General features: G+C 47.4%; 2 long non-coding RNA genes across 2 annotated transcripts in view; both read left to right on the forward strand.

Moving 5' to 3' along the window:
* The window catches only part of LOC148378461 (uncharacterized), a 44,415-nt gene continuing 24,837 nt past the window's right edge, over positions 1 to 19,578 (forward strand). The window contains exon 1 of the long non-coding RNA XR_015855866.1: positions 1 to 74. This is a non-coding gene — a long non-coding RNA (uncharacterized LOC148378461). The remainder of the gene's footprint in view (positions 75 to 19,578) is intronic.
* On the forward strand, positions 13,783 to 14,628 carry LOC148378462 (uncharacterized). The gene is made up of 3 exons (XR_015855864.1): positions 13,783 to 14,126; positions 14,213 to 14,311; positions 14,401 to 14,628. It is a non-coding gene; the product is annotated as an uncharacterized LOC148378462 (long non-coding RNA).

The following is a 19,578-nucleotide window of genomic DNA, read 5'->3' on the forward strand; positions in this document are numbered from 1 at the left end:
CACTGAGCAGCGACGATTATCAACAGAAATATCTTTATTTTCTGCTTGCAACTGGACCGTCTAGAGCGTACACGGTAAGTAACACTCATTGTGTTTAAGGAGATTTACGTTTGTAATAGCAGAAGTGTAGCCGCGTTGCGTTGTACGTGTGAAAATTGGTCGAGGCGAAATGTTAATGTTTAATTTCATTCCTTTAGGTTCCACGGTGTTTGTTGGCTGCAAGTTTTCCACTGCAAGAAGAGGCTCGTATCATTGACCAGGAGCGAGCTACAATGGTGAGTAGCCATAACATTTATGTTAAACACTTCCTATTTCATGTCTAACAGTACTTGATTTAACAAATAACCATAAATAAATACAGTGTGGGCACTGAAGTTAACATATGTGATTATACTGCCTAATCTGTCACCGAGTAGATTGTTGCAAAGTAATATAAGATCCAAAGTTGTAATTCAGAATAGTTTTCAAAAGAAGGCCATTAGAATTATATACAAGTCTGATTACCCTTAACATAACAACAAGCTATTAATTAAATCACAAATTCTTCAATTCAAAGATTTGGTAGATTATCAGACAAATAATGTCTAACAGTAATTGATTTAACACATCACGATAAGTAGATTGAGTGTGGGCACTCTCAAGTTAACAGATATGATTATACTGCCTAATCTGTTACAGAGTATGTTGTTGCCAAGTAATGTAGAATAGATCCAAAGTAGTAATCCAGAATAGTTTTGAAGAGGCCATTAGAATAATAAACAAATCTGATTACCTTGAACATAATAACAAGCTAAGTGTTTAATATGTCCTATGAAGTCAAAATTGGGCACCATAATGTGGTGAAATTTGGAATTGCATCACATCCAATTTTGCCTGGGAACAAACAGATTAAATAAATCTTTGTTTTGAATAAGCCACTCCTTCTCAAACAAGTAAACTCTGCCCATTTCGCGCAGTAGATGTTCTGTTAATATCTAGTATTTATACAAAGTCATAATTTAAATTGCTTTCAACCTTCATTCATCGGTTCAACCAACATTACTCGCTCTTATTACCAACTTGTATTGATTTAACTAAGCGTTTAATACTTCCTATCAGGTCTCAAGGCAAGATTTGGCAAAATACAATTTCAGCAAATCCAATTTTGCCAGGGAACAAAAATAGATTAAATAAACTAAATAAGTCTCCTTCCCATTAAATAAATCAGAAAAGTCTGTCTTGTAACCAGTCCTCTTCAAACAAGTAAAGTCTGCCCATTTTGTGCCGTAGATTTTGTGTCTATGCCTAGTATTTAAGCAAAATCATAATTTAAACGACTTCTTTCCTTCATTCACTTTGGAAATTTGGAATTGCAGCAAATCGAATTTTGCCAGGGAACAAAAATAGATCAATTAAACTAAAGTCTTCTTCCCATTAAATAAATTAAAAAAGTCTGTCTTCTAACCAGTCCTTTTCAAACAAGTAAAGTCTGCCCATTTTGTGCCGTCGATTTTGTGTTAATGCCTAGTATTTATACAAAATCATAATTTAAAGGACTTCATTCCTTCATTCACTTTGGAAATTTGGAATTGCAGCACATCAAATTTTGCCTGGGAAGAAAAGTAGATTAAATAAATTTAATAAGTCTTACTACTTCCCATTAAATAAATTAAATACGTCTTACTTGTTCCCACTCCTTTTCAAAAAAGTAGTTTAAAACGAGGTCCCTTCACTCAACCTTTAACCCTATTTATTCACCTTCTAGGCTAAGTGTTAAAGGCTAAGTGTTAAAGGCTAAGTGTTAAAGGCTAAGTGTTAAAGGCTAAGTGTTAGAGGCTAAGTGCCAGAGGCTAGGCGCCAGAGGCGAGTTTTTGTGGGCTGAAGTTTTAGTGGGGTTAGTGTGAATACAATCCAAAAGAATACAACAGAATACAATACAATAGAATATAATACATAGATTAAATTCAATAGCTCTTACTACTTCCCATTAAATAAATTAAATACGTCTTACTTGTTCCCAATCCTTTTCAAAAAAGTAGTTTAAAACGAGGGCCCTTCACTCAACCTTTAACCTCAACCCCGCACGTCACATTGTGTTGTATCTGTGAATGTTGGTTGTGGCCAAATGATAGTTTTCTTTCATTCGTTTAGGTTCCACGGTGTTTGTTGGCTATGTTTTCCACTGTCAGAAAGATGAAAATACAAAGTACAACGCTTGGACGTGGGCGAAGACGTCACCGGTGAGTCCTTCCTTCCTATTTATTTACCTTCTAGATGCTAGAGGCTAAGTGTTAGAGGCTAAGTGTTAGAGGCTAAGTGTTAAAGGCAACACAATACGAACAACACAACACAATACGAACAACTCAACACAATATGAACAACACAATATGAACAACACAACACAATACGAACAACACAACACAATACGAACAACACAACACAATACGAACAACACAACACATTACGAACAACACAACACAATACGAACAACACAACGATACTGCACTGAACAACACGATACCGCACTGAGAAACACGATACCGCACTGAACAACACGATACCGCACTGAACAACACCATGCCGCACTGAACACCATGCCACACTGAAAGACACCATGCCGCACTGAACGACACCATGCCGCACTGAAAGACACCATCCCGCACTGAACACCATGCCGCACTGAACAACACCATCCTGCACTGAACAACACCATCCCGCACTGAACAACACCATGCCGCACTGAACAACATTATGCCGCACTGAACATTATGCCGCACTGAACAACACCATGCCGCACTGAACAACACCATGCCGCACTGAACAACATTATGCCGCACTGAACAACACCATGCCGCACTGAACAACACCATCCTGCACTGAACAACACCATTCCGCATTGAACACCATGCCGCACTGAACAACACCATCCCGCACTGAACAACACCATCCCGCACTGAACAACACCATGCCGCACTGAACAACATTATGCCGCACTGAACAACATTATGCCGCACTGAACAACACCATGCCACACTGAACAACACCATGCCGCACTGAACAACACCATGCCGCACTGAACATTATAACGCACTGAACAACACCATCCCGCACTGAACAACACCATGCCGCACTAAACAACATTATGCCGCACTGAACAACATTATGCCGAAATGAACAACACCATGCCGCACTGAACAACACCATGCCGCACTGAACAACACCATCCCGCACTGAACAACACCATGCCGCACTGAACAACACCATGCCGCAATGAACACCATCCCGCACTGAACAACATTATGCCGCACTGAACAACATTATGCCGCACTGAACAACATTATGCCGCACTGAACAACATTATGCCGCACTGAACAACATTATGCCGCACTGAACAACATTATGCCGCACTGAACAACACCATGCCGCACTGAACAACACCATGCCGCACTGAACAACACCATGCCGCACTGAACAACACCATGCCGCACTGAACAACACCATGCCGCACTGAACAACACGATCCCGCATTGAACAACACCATGCCGCACTGACCAACACCATCCTGCACTGAACAACACCATCCCGCACTGAACAACATTATGGCGCACTGAACAACATTATGCCGCACTGAACAACACCATGCCGCACTGAACAACACCATGCCGCACTGAACAACACCATGCCGCAATGAACAACACCATCCCGCAATGAACAACACCATGCCGCACTGAGCAACACCATGCCGCACTGAACAACACCATGCCGCACTGAACAACACCATTCCGCACTGAACAACACCATGCCGCACTGAACAACATTACGCTGCACTGAACAACACCATGCCGCACTGAACAACACCATGCCGCACTGAACAACACCATGCCGCACTGAACAACACCATGCCGCATTGAACAACACCACGCCGCATTGAACAACACCATGCCGCACTGAACAACACCATCCTGCACTGAACAACACCATGCCGCATTGAACAACACCATGCCGCACTGAACAACACCATCCTGCACTGAACAACACCATCCCGCACTGAACAACACCATCCCGCATTGAACAACACCATCCTGCACTGAACAACACCATGCCGCACTGAACAACACCATGCCGCACTGAACAACACCATTCCGCACTGAACAACACCATGCCGCACTGAACAACACCATCCTGCACTGAACAACACCATCCCGCACTGAACAACACCATCCCGCATTGAACAACACCATCCTGCACTGAACAACACCATTCCGCACTGAACAACACCATGCCGCACTGAACAACACCATCCTGCACTGAACAACACCATCCCGCACTGAACAACACCATCCCGCATTGAACAACACCATCCTGCACTGAACAACACCATCCTGCACTGAACAACACCATGCCGCACTGAACAACACCATGCCGCACTGAACAACACCATGCCGCACTGAACAACACCATGCCGCACTGAACAACATTATGCCGCACTGAACAACATTATGCCGCACTGAACAACATTATGCCGCACTGAACAACACCATGCCGCACTGAACAACACCATGCTGCACTGAACAACATTATGCCGCACTGAACAACACGATCCCGCATTGAACAACACCATCCCGCACTGAACAACACCATGCCGCATTGAACAACACCATGCCGCACTGAACAACATTATGCCGCACTGAACAACATTATGCCGCACTGAACAACATTATGCCGCACTGAACAACATTATGCCGCACTGAACAACATTATGCCGCACTGAACAACATTATGCCGCACTGAACAACATTATGCCGCACTGAACAACATTATGCCGCACTGAACAACATTATGCCGCACTGAACAACACCATGCCGCACTGAACAACACCATGCCGCACTGAACAACACCATGCCGCACTGAACAACACCATGCCGCACTGAACAACACCATGCCGCACTGAACAACACGATCCCGCATTGAACAACACCATGCCGCACTGACCAACACCATCCTGCACTGAACAACACCATCCCGCACTGAACAACATTATGCCGCACTGAGCAACACCATGCCGCACTGAACAACACCATGCCGCACTGAACAACACCATTCCGCACTGAACAACACCATGCCGCACTGAACAACATTACGCTGCACTGAACAACACCATGCCGCACTGAACAACACCATGCCGCACTGAACAACACCATGCCGCACTGAACAACACCATGCCGCATTGAACAACACCACGCCGCATTGAACAACACCATGCCGCACTGAACAACACCATCCTGCACTGAACAACACCATGCCGCATTGAACAACACCATGCCGCACTGAACAACACCATCCTGCACTGAACAACACCATCCCGCACTGAACAACACCATCCCGCATTGAACAACACCATCCTGCACTGAACAACACCATGCCGCACTGAACAACACCATGCCGCACTGAACAACACCATTCCGCACTGAACAACACCATGCCGCACTGAACAACACCATCCTGCACTGAACAACACCATCCCGCACTGAACAACACCATCCCGCATTGAACAACACCATCCTGCACTGAACAACACCATCCTGCACTGAACAACACCATGCCGCACTGAACAACACCATGCCGCACTGAACAACACCATGCCGCACTGAACAACACCATGCCGCACTGAACAACATTATGCCGCACTGAACAACATTATGCCGCACTGAACAACATTATGCCGCACTGAACAACACCATGCCGCACTGAACAACACCATGCTGCACTGAACAACATTATGCCGCACTGAACAACACGATCCCGCATTGAACAACACCATCCCGCACTGAACAACACCATGCCGCATTGAACAACACCATGCCGCACTGAACAACATTATGCCGCACTGAACAACATTATGCCGCACTGAACAACATTATGCCGCACTGAACAACATTATGCCGCACTGAACAACACCATGCCGCACTGAACAACACCATGCCGCACTGAACAACACCATGCCGCACTGAACAACACCATGCCGCACTGAACAACACGATCCCGCATTGAACAACACCATGCCGCACTGAACAACACCATCCTGCACTGAACAACACCATCCCGCACTGAACAACACCATGCCGCACTGAACAACATTATGCCGCACTGAACAACATTATGCCGCACTGAACAACACCATGCCGCACTGAACAACACCATGCCGCACTGAACAACACCATCCCGCACTGAACAACACCATGCCGCATTGAACAACACCATGCCGCACTGAACAACACCATCCTGCACTGAACAACACCATCCCGCACTGAACAACACCATGCCGCACTGAACAACATTATGGCGCACTGAACAACATTATGCCGCACTGAACAACACCATGCCGCACTGAACAACACCATGCCGCACTGAACAACACCATGCCGCACTGAACAACATTATGCCGCACTGAACAACATTATGCCACACTGAACAACACCATGCCGCACTGAACAACACCATGCCGCACTGAACAACACCATGCCGCACTGAACAACACGACGTCGCACTGAACAACACGACGCCGCACAGAACAACACGACGCCGCACAGAATAACACAATACCGCACAGAACAACACAATACCGCACAAACAGTTTTAGATATTACGTCGCAGTCATGTGACGCGGACATGACGTCAATAGGCGGAACTCACGGCAAAATTATAATCCGTGGGCGTGGCTTGCAACAGGAAGTAGGAAAGCGGCAATTCTGGCAAACAAGACACAGCGGTTAGTAACACGATGACTAACAAGGCAAATATTTTTGTTTTCAGCTTGCAACTTGACCGTCTAGAGCGTACAAGGTAATTACAACTGGGTTTTTTTAGCCCTGAAAAGCGAGGGAGTGTGGCGTTTGGGAGGAATGTCGAACTCGGCGTCTGCTTCCAGCCACAGACGCCAAATTTCGACGATTATTTCGACTGGTCAACGGTTGTAAATTATTGCGTTGACTAAAAACTTTATTTAACTCTACTCTTAACTTTGCCGTTTCAGATATGCGGGTATTACACCGCGGAAATGACGTCAATAGGCTGAACTCTCGCCAAAATTCAAATCTGTGGGCGCAATGGCCTTGAGCGAGACACCGGATACAAACACGACGATTATCAACAGAAATATCTTTATTTTCTGCTTGCCAGTGGACCGTCTAGAGCGTACACGGTAAGTACAACTCATTGTGTTTAAAAAGATTTACGTTTGTGTAGTTTGCGTTGCGTTGTATCTGTGAATGTTGGTTGAGGCTAAATGTTAATATTTAATTTCATTCCTTTAGGTTCCACGGTGTTTGTTGGCTGTATGTTTTCCACTGCAAGAAGAGGCTCGTATCATTGACCAGCAGGAGCTACAATGGTGAGTACCCCTTTCGTCTTCCATTTATGTTAAACACTTCCTATTTCATGTCTAACAGTACTCGATTTAACAAATAACCATAAATAAATACAGTGTGGGCAGTCAAGTTAACATATGTGATTATCCTGCCTAATATGTTTATCACAAATATGTCACTAATCACTAATATGTTTATTTGTTTATCACAACACCTTTGGACCTTCAGCAATCGATTATTTCCCTTCATCTACATAGAGACAGAACGATGGTGTCTTAAACATCTCATTCATTTCACCAAATAACTTCACGCAGGTGGATAACGGCCGTCTCGGTCACGCTATGTTGCGTGATGCAGTTTTGAGGAACCAAATGCATTTATTCAATGAATAAGTCAAGCTAGTTCTATGTTTATGATGTTGTAAGTTACGGTACCGATTGAAGTTGAGTTCGAAGCCAGTGGAAAACAGCGCTGCGTTTGTGCTCTCCAGGTACAAATGTTGTGATCTCTGACTGACGACCGGGCGAGACTCGAGTAAGAGATGTCCAAACGAGCTCCGGCAGGGCGGGCCAAGGCGGAGCGAACGGACGCCCTTCAGGCCGCCAATGACGAGCTGAGAACCAAACTGATGGACGTCCAGTTAGAACTTCAGCAGGAGAAGAACAAGGTGAAAACCTCAACAGACAGACACTGCCTGCCTCCCTGCCTGCCTCCCTGCCTGCCTCCCTGCCTGCCTCCCTCCCTCCCAGTTTTCCCGATGTAGATTAGACATGCGTGTGCCATGACTGTGTCAGCCTACATCAACAAATGCACCGAGGACGTCAGCACCACTAAGAATATCATCACCCGGGGCAACCAACGACCCTGGATGACTGAGGAGGTACGTCAAACGCTACGAGCGCGGAACTCTGCCTTCAAGTCTGGCGACAAGGAGACACTGAGGACAGCGAGAGCCAACTTGAACCGTGCCATCAGGATAGCGAAGCGAGACCGCAGTCGAAAATTTCAGGATCGTTTCCACGACGTCAAAAACATCAGGAGTATGTGGCAAGGCATACGGGCGATTACAGACTACAACTCACCCTCCCCCCCCCCGGTGGGTGTAGTTGATGCTGACTTTCTAAATGGTCTAAATAACTTCTTTGGGAGGTTCGAGGCACTAAACGGCACTCCAGCAGTTAAAACTGTCCCCCATCAGGAAGAGGAGGTACTCTGCCTTGACTCCGCCGATGTGTTGAAGACCCTGAGGAGAGTCAACCCCTGTAAGGCCCCTGGCCCCGACAACATTCCTGGGCGTGTGTTCAGGGAATGTGCAAGTCATCTGGCTGGGGTCATCACAGACATTTTTAACACCTCGCTGGGCCAAGCCACAGTGCCGGCGTGCTTTAAGACTGCCTCCATCATTCCGGTGCCGAAGAAACCTCAAATCACCTCATTTAATGATTACCGGCCTGTTGCACTGACTCCGGTTATGATGAAGTGCTTCGAAAGGCTGCTTAAAGGTCACATCGTTTCCAGACTCCCCCTATTATTTGACCCGTTCCAGTTTGCCGACCGGCAAAACCGCTCCACTCAGGACGCCATCTCCTCCGTTCTTCACCTGAGCCTGGCTCACCTGGAGGAGAAGAACACCCATGTGCGGAGGCTGTTCCTGGACTTCAGCTCAGCGTTTAACACCATCATCCCACAGCATCTGGTAGGAAAATTGGAACACCTGGGCTTCAACACCCCCCTTCGCAACTGGCTGCTAGACTTCCTCACCAACAGACCTCAGTCAGTCCGGGTCGGACAGAACACCTCTGATGTCATCACCCTCAGCACAGGCTCCCTTCAGGGCTGCGTCCTGAGCCCCCTGCTGTGCACCCTGATGACACACGACTGCGTCCTCAGGTTCACCACCAATCACATCGTGAAGTCAGCAGACGACACAACGGTGGTGGGGCTCATCAGAGACAACAACGACCTGGACTACAGAGAGGAGGTGGAGCAGCTGGTGGGCTGGTGCAGAGAAAACAGCCTGATCCTGAATGAGGAGAAGATGAAGGAGATCATCGTCGACTTCAGGAAAAAACAGCCTCACCACGCTCCACTGATCATCAACAGCTCAGCTGTGGAGGTGGTCAGCACCACCAAATTCCTGGGGGTCCACATCACAGAAGACCTCACCTGGACTATGAACACTACGGCACTGGTCAAGAGGGCACAGAAGCGCTTGTACTTCCTGCGGAGGATGAGGAGAGCCCACCTGCCCCCACCCATCATGAGGACGTTCTACAGGAGCACCATAGAGAGCATTCTGACAAGCTGTCTCTCTGTGTGGTGTGGAGGCTGCACCGCCTCCGATTGGAAGAACGTGAGGAGAGTGGTGAGGACAGCAGAGAGGATCATAGGGGCTCCTCTTCCCTCCATTCAGGACATTTCATCTCAGCGCTGCATGTCCCGTGCCCGTAACATCATCAATGACCCATCACACCCCCACCATGGACTGTTCTCCCTGCTGCCCTCTGGGAAGAGGTTTGCAGCATCCGCTGCAGGTCCACCAGGTTCTGCAACAGCTTTTTCCCTGCTGTCATCAGACTGTTGAACACTAGAACTGTTGAGCTCTAAACTGAACTCTGCATCACACATTCACAGAACTGTACTTTATGACACTACGGACCTCTATCTTGCACTATCTCGCACTACCAACTTTACTGAACTTGTATAAACCCTTTAAATAGAAGTTTAATACATGGTTTAGCATTCCTCTGCACACTCTTGAATACTGTTTTGCCTACTTGCACTATTGCATAATTATCACTGCTGCACTTTATACTTATTTTTAATATATATATATATATATATATATATAGTATATATGTATATATATATATTTTCATAGGATATGTTACTTCTATTCAACTGCAATATCACTACTTTGTTGTAAGACGTATGCAACGGAATTTCGTTTTGTATGCACCATGTGCAGACAAGATGACAATAAAGTTTGTCTAAGTCTAAGTCTAAGTCATGTCAGGTCAGCTGTCTGGAGAGAGAGAGAAGTCAGGACCTGCGGGCGGAGCACCACCGTGCCACCGCCGCCATGACGGAACTCAAAAGCAAACTCCATGAGGAGAAGCAGAAAGAGTTAGCCATTACCAGGGAGACATTACTGCGGCAGCATGAAATGGAGCTGATGAGAGTGATCAAAATCAAAGATGGAGAGATCCAGCGACTGAATGCCTTGGTCCTCAGCCTGAGGGACGGCTCCATGGACAAGGTGATCCGCTCTATCCGTGTCTGACTATCCGCACGCCACGTCGGGCTTCGATGCGGCCGCTACCGTATTGTGTAGCTTGTCCCCAGTAAGCGTCGCGGCGCTCCGTTGCGGTCTCAACGGCCCGGTGTGGCGCAATGTCTGCTCAGGTGAGGAGGGGGGGCGCTTTGCTGGCGGAGGTGGAGGAGACGCGGCGGTGTCGGGAGACCGAGCGGTGTCGCCTCCACCAGGAGCGCGGAAGAAGCCCTGGCAGCGGCCCAGCAGGCCTGGCAGTCCCGAGCGGCCGAGCTCCGATCGGCTCATCACCAGCATCGGGAGGAGCTGAGCCGAACCAAGAGAGACTGCGAGAGGGAGATCCGCCGACTGGTAGGACTGATCAGATGCGCGGTGCGTGGCTATGTTCCCAATTTCGTTGTATACCTGCAGTGCAATGACACCTAAGGCATTCTATTCTATTTCACAAGAAGAAAATGTCCGGTTGCTCGCTTCGCTTTTGTCACAGCAAAGGTGTTCTAGTCGATTCAAGAAAAAAATTGGCCGGTTGCTCTCTTTGTTTTTGTCACAATTCTGGCAAATGAGTTTGCCCGCCTGCCTGAGCGCTCCCCGTTTGTACATCCAGACGGATGAGATCAAGCTGAAAGACAGAGCGGTTAGTGTTTTGGATGAAGCCCTGGGGCCGGCCACGTCCACCGCCTTCAGCTGCAGACTCAGGCTGCCGAGCAGCAGATCGCTGCCCTGAGGGATTCCCAAAGGGCGGGCCTAAACTACCCTGGAAGTGGGGTCAACGCCGCTACTAGCAATCCTCTTCATTGCGTAAGCCACCTCATCACACACTTGCAGTACGCATGACTTAGTTCGTTGCTGGAGGAAGGTAGCACAAAAACAGTTTTGAACTTTGAACGAGTGCTTGTGTGTGTGTGTTGCGGGGCGTTTTCAGTCTCAGGAGGATCGGGACACGCGACGGTTTCATCTGAAAATCGCTGAGCTCAGCGCAGTCATCAGGAAACTGGAGGATCGAAACGCCCTGCTTTCTGAAGAGCGCAATGAACTGGTAATTTATTGACGGCACGCTTGAAGGTTTGCGCTACGTTTGATGCGCGCCATCCAGCGAGGCACCCATTGCGCTTGCTTATTAGTTGAGCGGCGCGGCGAGTCGGTTGCCTGGTAGATGTCTTTTATTGGGAGCCAAAGCCACGATTCCGTTCAAACCGATGCAAAAGGAATGGATACGTTCTGGCCCGCGTGTTGTGCGTCTTTCACATCCCGCACTTCATGCTTGCAGCTAAAGCGACTGAGAGAAACAGAAAGCCAGTTTCTGCCACTCCTGTACAAAAACAAACGCCTGAGCAGGAAGAATGAAGAACTCTCGCTGGTGCTGTGTCGCCTTGAAAACAAAGTGCGCTTTGTCACCCAGGAGAACGAGGAGATGGCAAGCTTGGTAAGTCGACGCGGACAACGGCGGCGTGCCAACAGAGTCCACTGCATTTGTGTTCCACAGAGAAGGCCTAGTTCGCTCAATGACCTGGACCGCGGTTGCGGCCAGCAGGACGGTGAAATGGAGTTCCTTCAAGTTGTGGAGCAGCGGCACATCATCGACGACTTGTCCAAGGTCTTCAGGCAGGCGACTCGGTGCACGTACGGCAGCGCCGCGCTCGCTCGCTGTCGCCAGGAAACCTTTTCCGTCCAAAGCTTGGCCGGCGGCCGCCATCCAAAAAATTGGCCCCTTAAATTCCGACCTTTCAAGCAGGAGCATTGTGCGCACGCGTTTGAACACGCTTTAGACTTGTTTTGCCGTTTTCAGCGGCTCAAAGCTCCCGTTTTGTCAGCGCCTTTGCCACTCGCTGTGCGCTGAAAACGACGGACTTGCCCGGCTGCTCAGCCCGTCAACCATGAGCCGCGAGCGCGACGTCATTGTCCGTAGGCAGCTAGTGGCAAAATGCACCCTGTTAGAGTTGCGCTCGCTCCAACTTATTTTGCAAGAACCACACGGGAGACAAGTAAGTTCTTTTGGACACCTGCAGGTGGAGAGTCCATCCGTTGTACGAATGAAGTCTGACTCTCGGCTCCTGCACGAGCATTTTAATTAAGAGAAACAGGGTGGGTGTAAGAGTGGATTGAATAGAGGAAGCCCTTGACCTCTAGTCAAAACATAGCAAGGGGTGTTTTACGACTTTGTGTAGGAAGGGATAAGCGATAGGGATAAATAAGGGATAAATAATATTATTTATTACAGGTCGCAGTCAAAGTCAAAGCAACACAATGATACGATAAAGATAATCTGGAAAACCCTGACACACCCTGTAGTTGTCACTTTTGGAAAAGACGAGCGTCCCTCCAATCATCGCCGGTGACGTGTTTTTCAGGCTCTGGAGACAGGAGCTCATGTCAGAAATGTCATTGTGAGTCGCGTTTGTTTCTGCGCCGGAGCCGTTCGTTCCCTTTGCATCCAAAGAATCTCAAAGGCGGATTATTTGTGTCGACAGGAGAGAGATTTGCTGCTACGATACCGACGTCGAGAATCTCTGAGGAGGAACAAAGCGTGAGGTCCTGCAAGGTGAGTCTGTTTGTTTGCGGCTGCTTGGTGTTGCGCAAGATGAAATGGCCTTTTTCTCGCTATCGTTCCTCTCGTCGATTCATCGTGAGGTGTCGCTTCAGTTTGTTCAGAGAGATGTTTGCTTCCGCGCCCGCAGGTCATCGAAACATTTTACGGCTACGACGAAGACGTGTTGGTGGACTCGGACGGATCGTCCTTGTCTTTTCACACCGACAGAACCCCCGACACGGAACCCGAAGAGGTAGCCCGCCATTTCTGCCAGCGTATTGGCACCAAACATTCCTCTTCAGCCTGGAATCGGACTCGTCTTTGCGTCGCGGGTGCTTTGTCGCCGGTCTGACTGATTCTGGTACTAGTGCTGTGTTGCATTGGTGTGTGCATGAAGAGGCGGAGCTTCGCTACCGCCAGCTGACGCAAGAATATCAAGCGCTGCAACGAGCCTACGCTCTGCTAGCCCAGACCAGCGAAAGGGGACTACGACGCCGAGAAGGAGATCAAGGTGGCGCCCCTTCCCGCAACCCCCGGCCGGGTCGCAGCCTCCCCGTTCTCACCCAGCCTCGGGTGTTCTCTGGTCTGAAAGGAGGAGGAGGAGCCTCCCTCCTCCTCCTTTCAGACCAGAGAAAAGCTGATGGTAGAAATGGGTCACTATCAAAGCAGAGTAGCAGATCTGGAGTCAGCGCTGAAGCAACAAGGACAGGTAAGCTCATCAATGAGCACACCTTTTTCTCAGACAAAATAGCTACATTCTTCAGTCACTCATCCGTCTGGCATTACTGGACCAACCCCCCCCCCGAACGTGGCTGGGAAAATGCGGAGAAAAGCAAATGTCATTTTCCAGTCAACCAAAGAATTTGTGGATGAAAATGACACAACATTCCAAAGCTGTCCACGCGTTTGTCTCTTCTAGAATGTCAAGTGGGTGGAGGAGAAGCAGCTGCTGCGTCAGAGCAATCAGCAGTTGGCCGAAAAGGTGACGGAAAGAAAGGCGCTGGGCGGAGTCGCTTGGCGTCACACCTGTCGGGAAGCCCCGCAGATGAGGTCTGACTGTCTTTTCAGGTCAGGCGGATGGAGGCGGAAGAAGCGCGTCTGAAAGAGCACATCCAGGATATCCGAGACCAAAACGAACTGCTTGAGTTCCGCATCCTGGAGCTGGAGGTGGGAAGACTCGCACAAGCGTGTTGAGGCCAGAGATGTGACGGACGGACGGACGGACGGACGGACGGATGCATGCCTCTGCCTTTCAGGAGAGGGAGTGGCGCTCCCCCGTCTTGAAGTTTCTGCAAGTCCGTTTCCCAGACGGCCTCAGCCCTTTGCAGATCTACTGCGAGGCCGAGGGCGTGAGCGTACGTAAGGCGTCCCTCGCAACCCTAACCTTAACCCGAGGTCCCAGAACACCTTACATTGCTCCTTGCGCCTTTCCCCCGGACATCGTCATCAGTGATCTGATGAAGAAGCTGGACATCCTGGGCTATAACGCCGTAAGTGTATGTCGAACTCCTTATGTTCGCACTCCACGAGACTCGGCGGCTCAAATGTGACTTTTGGAAGGCTTTGCGCTGAAAGAAGCTTGTTGACGCTGTGCCTTTGGGCTCTTGCAGAATCTCACCAACGAGGAGCAGGTGGTCGTGATTCACGCCAGGACCCTTCTCACCCTAGCCGAGAAGGTAACGCGCACGTCCACGCACGCTCTCGCATTCTGCTTATGTGACAGCAGCCTTTCCTCAGTGGTTAGAATACATCAAAGTGACCAAGTCAGCACTTCAACAGAAGATGTTGGACATTGAAAGTGAGAAGGTAGACAGACACGCGACATCAGCCAAGGGGAACTCCGGCAATGTGCCCCAACAATTCTGACCTTGAGCTGTGCTAGGATATGTTCTGCAAGCAGAAGGGCTACCTGGATGAAGAGTTGGACTTCAGGAAGTGTTCCATGGACCAGGCTCATAAGGTAAGCCGCCCTCAAATCTCCCGCCGGACCACTGATGGACGAGGATTGCGGCCCAGAGGATCCTGGAGCTGGAGGCCATGTTGTACGAGGCGCTACCGCAGCGGGACTGCCCCGCCACGGACGGCGAAAAAGCCAGCCACGCTGGCGTGAATGACGTGCTGACGGCGGATCAGAGAGAAGAGCTTAGGAGCGCCGTGGACCAATGGAAGCGAGCCCTGATGTGCGAGTTGAGGGAGCGCGACGCTTGCATCCTCCAAGAGAGAATGGATCTGCTGCACAGCGCGCAACAGGTAAGGGCCCAAAGCCAGCCCGGCACTTACTTGCACGCTTACTGGCTTTTGAATGCCACTTTCCATTTGTCCGTCCTAGAGGAACAAAGAGCTGAAAGAATTCATCGAAGCTCAGAAGAGACAAATCAAACAATTGGAGGAGAAGTTTCTGTTTCTCTTTCTATTCTTCTCCTTGGCCTTCATTCTGTGGCCCTAACACCAGCTGGTGAGTGAGCTCCAGCGGCACCGCACTCGACACCTCCGATACACTGCCAGCCGGTCTCAGACGTTGGCAGACGCTCCGATGCCAACGTATACCCCCCGCCACGGTGACAGAGGCACCGCGTCACACCGGCGCTCATCCAATCAGAAGGCAGGAAAAGCAAATTCACATGCAGGGCACTTTTGAACCAGAAGAGAGCGCCACAAAAAACGGTTGTTGCCCCAAACGCGCACTAAAAAGGGTCAGAATAACAAGAGTCCCACTGGCCAGCCGGGGCCACCCGTCCAGCTGTTTCTTCAGGGGGGAAAAAAATTGGAGTCACCGGTGAGTACATTTTGCATTTAGTTCTGCTTTTCTGCTTCTGTCTTCAAGTGTGTGGCATCCTGCGATCAAAGAGTCAGCCAACCCCAAAGCGGTTGACCTCAACGTCCCACCACCATGCCTACCAGAGCAGGTGACGTGATGCTTTGGACATCCTTCCGTCTCAGATGCCCAAAAGTACTCTTTGCCACATCTGCGGCAATACGGTGTCTTTTCAAAGGTGCAAATAAATCCAGCGTGGGCGGAACACGCACGTCTTCGGTTTTTCCCGCTTTGTTTGTGTGACAGCTGTTGTGAAAATTTTATACAAATAAAGTTGTATAGTACAGGTTTGGCCAAGCCGCAACTCCCGAACCGCATGCGGCTCTTTTATGTTCATATCAACATTTGTGTGTGTGTGTGTGTGTGTGTGGGGCGGGGGGGGTTGTGCGTGTTGTGCGTGTTGGCTTCACTTGAGTTCAATTTGGTATTTTGGTCAAAAGCGCATGTGGTGAAATTCCACAAAGTAGGATGGGCAAACACATTTCTTTAAACTATGAGTGTCAATTGGGCTCTCGAAATGGCAGGGAAAAGATGCACAGCAAAACGAAAATACGTAGATGAACACAGGACGTTTTAATCAGAGTGGGAAAGTTTCTATTTTTTGTTGAACGTGATGGCAAACCATTCTGCCTGATATGTCAGACCTCAGCGCATTTCAAAGATTCAAATCTTCAGCGCCATGCACTTCAGCTCACTCCATGCTAACATTGATCAGGCGTCGAACCCGCATCATCATGCTTAAGAGGTGGCCATGCTAACCAGTGCGCCATTATGTCAACGCATAATAACTAAGTCTACTGGTCAAAACAGCGGTTACTATATGACGTCGCTACGTCGTGGTCACGTGACGCAGACAAGACGTCAATGGACGTGGGCAGAGTTAACTTGTTTAAAAGGGAGTAGGCAGAAGAAATATTTAATTTATTTAAATCTATTTTGAGTGCACACCATTATGCCAATGCATAACAACTGTAAATCTACTAAACAAAACAGCGGTTGCTATATGACATCTGCCACGTCGTGGTCACGTGACATACGTGACGTCGATGGGCGTAACTTTCGCCGGAATTCAAATCCGCGGGGAGAGTTAACTTGTTTAAAAGAGAGTGGGCAGAAGAATTATTTAATTTATTTAAATCTATTTGGTGTGTGCGCCATTATGTCAATGCATAACAACTGTAAGTCTACTAAACAAATCAGCGGTTGCTATTTGACGTCTGCCACGTCGTGGTCACGTGACGCGGACGTGACGTCGACGCCTACTTTACATCCCACCGATCACAGGACTCCTCGGCTGCATAACCGTGCCCCCTTCCCAACCAATCGGATTTGCTATACGCGAAAACGACGCCAATGGAAAGAGCTTCCGCCCAAATTTAAATCCGTGGGCGTGGCTCGCAGCGGGAAGTAGGAAAATGGCGGCGATGTTGACAAAGACACAGCGGATGGTAACATACGACTAACAAGAGAAATATTTTTATTTTCTGCTTGCAACTGGACCGTCCAGAGCGTACACGGTAAGTACAACTCATCGTTTTTAAAAAGAAGTACTTTTGTTGCCCTGAAAAGCGAGTGAGCGTGGCGTTTGTGGGGGACGTCGAATTTCGACGATTCTTTCTGGTCAACGGTTGTAAATGATTGTGTTGATTAAAAAAGAAAACTTGATGTAACTCTACTTTTAACTGCCGTTTCAGATAGATTTGGAATTGCATCACATCCAATTTTGCCTAGAGCGTACACGGTAAGTAACACTCGTTGTGTTTAAGGAGATTTACGTTTGTAATAGCAGAAGTGTAGCCGCGTTGCGTTGTACGTGTGAATGTTGGTCCGGGCGAAATGTTAATGTTTAATTTCATTCCTTTAGGTTCCACGGTGTTTGTTGGCTGCAAGTTTTCCACTGCAAGAAGAGGCTCATATCATTGACCAGGAGCGAGCTACAATGGTGAGTAGCCATAACATTTATGTTAAACACTTCCTATTTCATGTCTAACAGTACTTGATTTAACAAATAACCATAAATAAATACAGTGTGGGCACTGAAGTTAACATATGTGATTATACTGCCTAATCTGTCACCGAGTAGATTGTTGCAAAGTAATATAAGATCCAAAGTTGTAATTCAGAATAGTTTTCAAAAGAAGGTCATTAGAATTATATACAAGTCTGATTACCCTGAACAAGCTATTAATTAAATCACAAATTCTTCAATTCAAAGATTTGGTAGATTATCAGACAAATAATGTCTAACAGTAATTGATTTAACACATCACGATAAGTAGATTGAGTGTGGGCACTCTCAAGTTAACATATGTGATTATACTGCCTAATCTGTTACAGAGTATGTTGTTGCCAAGTAATGTAGAATAGATCCAAAGTAGTAATCCAGAATAGTTTTGAAGAGGCCATTAGAATGATAAACAAATCTGATTACCTTGAACATAATAACAAGCTAAGTGTTTAATATGTCCTATGAAGTCAAAATTGGGCACCATCATATGGTGAAATTTGGAATTGCATCACATCCAATTTTGCCTGGGAACAAACAGATTACATAAATCTTAGTTTTGAATAAGCCACTCCTTCTCAAACAAGTAAACTCTGCCCATTTTGCGCAGTAGATGTTCTTTTAATATCTAGTATTTATACAAAGTCATAATTTAAATTGCTTTCAACCTTCATTCATCGGTTCAACCAACATTACTCGCTCTTATTACCAACTTGTATTGATTTAACTAAGCGTTTAATACTTCCTATCAGGTCTCAAATCGAGATTTGGCAAAATACAATTTCAGCAAATCCAATTTTGCCAGGGAACAAAAATAGATTAAATAAACTAAATAAGTCCTCTTCCCATTAAATAAATCAGAAAAGTCTGTCTTGTAACCAGTCCTCTTCAAACAAGTAAAGTCTGCCCATTTTGTGCCGTAGATTTTGTGTCTATGCCTAGTATTTAAACAAAATCATAATTTAAACGACTTCTTTCCTTCATTCACTTTGGAAATTTGGAATTGCAGCAAATCGAATTTTGCCAGGGAACAAAAATAGATCAATTAAACTAAATAAGTCTTCTTCCCATTAAATAAATTAAAAAAGTCTGTCTTGTAACCAGTCCTTTTCAAACAAGTAAAGTCTGCCCATTTTGTGCCGTCGATTTTGTGTTTATGCCTAGTATTTATACAAAATCATAATTTAAAGGACTTCATTCCTTCATTCACTTTGGAAATTTGGAATTGCAGCACATCAAATTTTGCCTGGGAAGAAAAGTAGATTAAATAAATTTAATAAGTCTTACTACTTCCCATTAAATAAATGAAATACGTCTTACTTGTTTCCACTCCTTTTCAAAACAGTAGTTTAAAACGAGGGCCCTTCACTCAATCTTTAACCTCAACCCCGCACGTTGTGTTGTATCTGTGAATGTTGGTTGTGGCCAAATGATAGTTTTCTTTCATTCGTTTAGGTTCCAAGAAAACTTGATGTAACTCTACTTTTAACTGCCGTTTCAGATAAGCGGGTATTACGTCGCAGTCATGTGCCGCGGATATGACGTAATTGCCCGAACCTCCGCCAAAATTCAAATCTGTTGGCGCGATGGCCGTGAGCCACTGAGCAGCGACGA

The sequence above is a fragment of the Syngnathus floridae genome, unplaced genomic scaffold, assembly GCF_059516105.1.
Source record: "Syngnathus floridae isolate MCC-2025c unplaced genomic scaffold, RoL_Sflo_1.0 HiC_scaffold_42, whole genome shotgun sequence".
NCBI lineage: Eukaryota > Metazoa > Chordata > Actinopteri > Syngnathiformes > Syngnathidae > Syngnathus > Syngnathus floridae.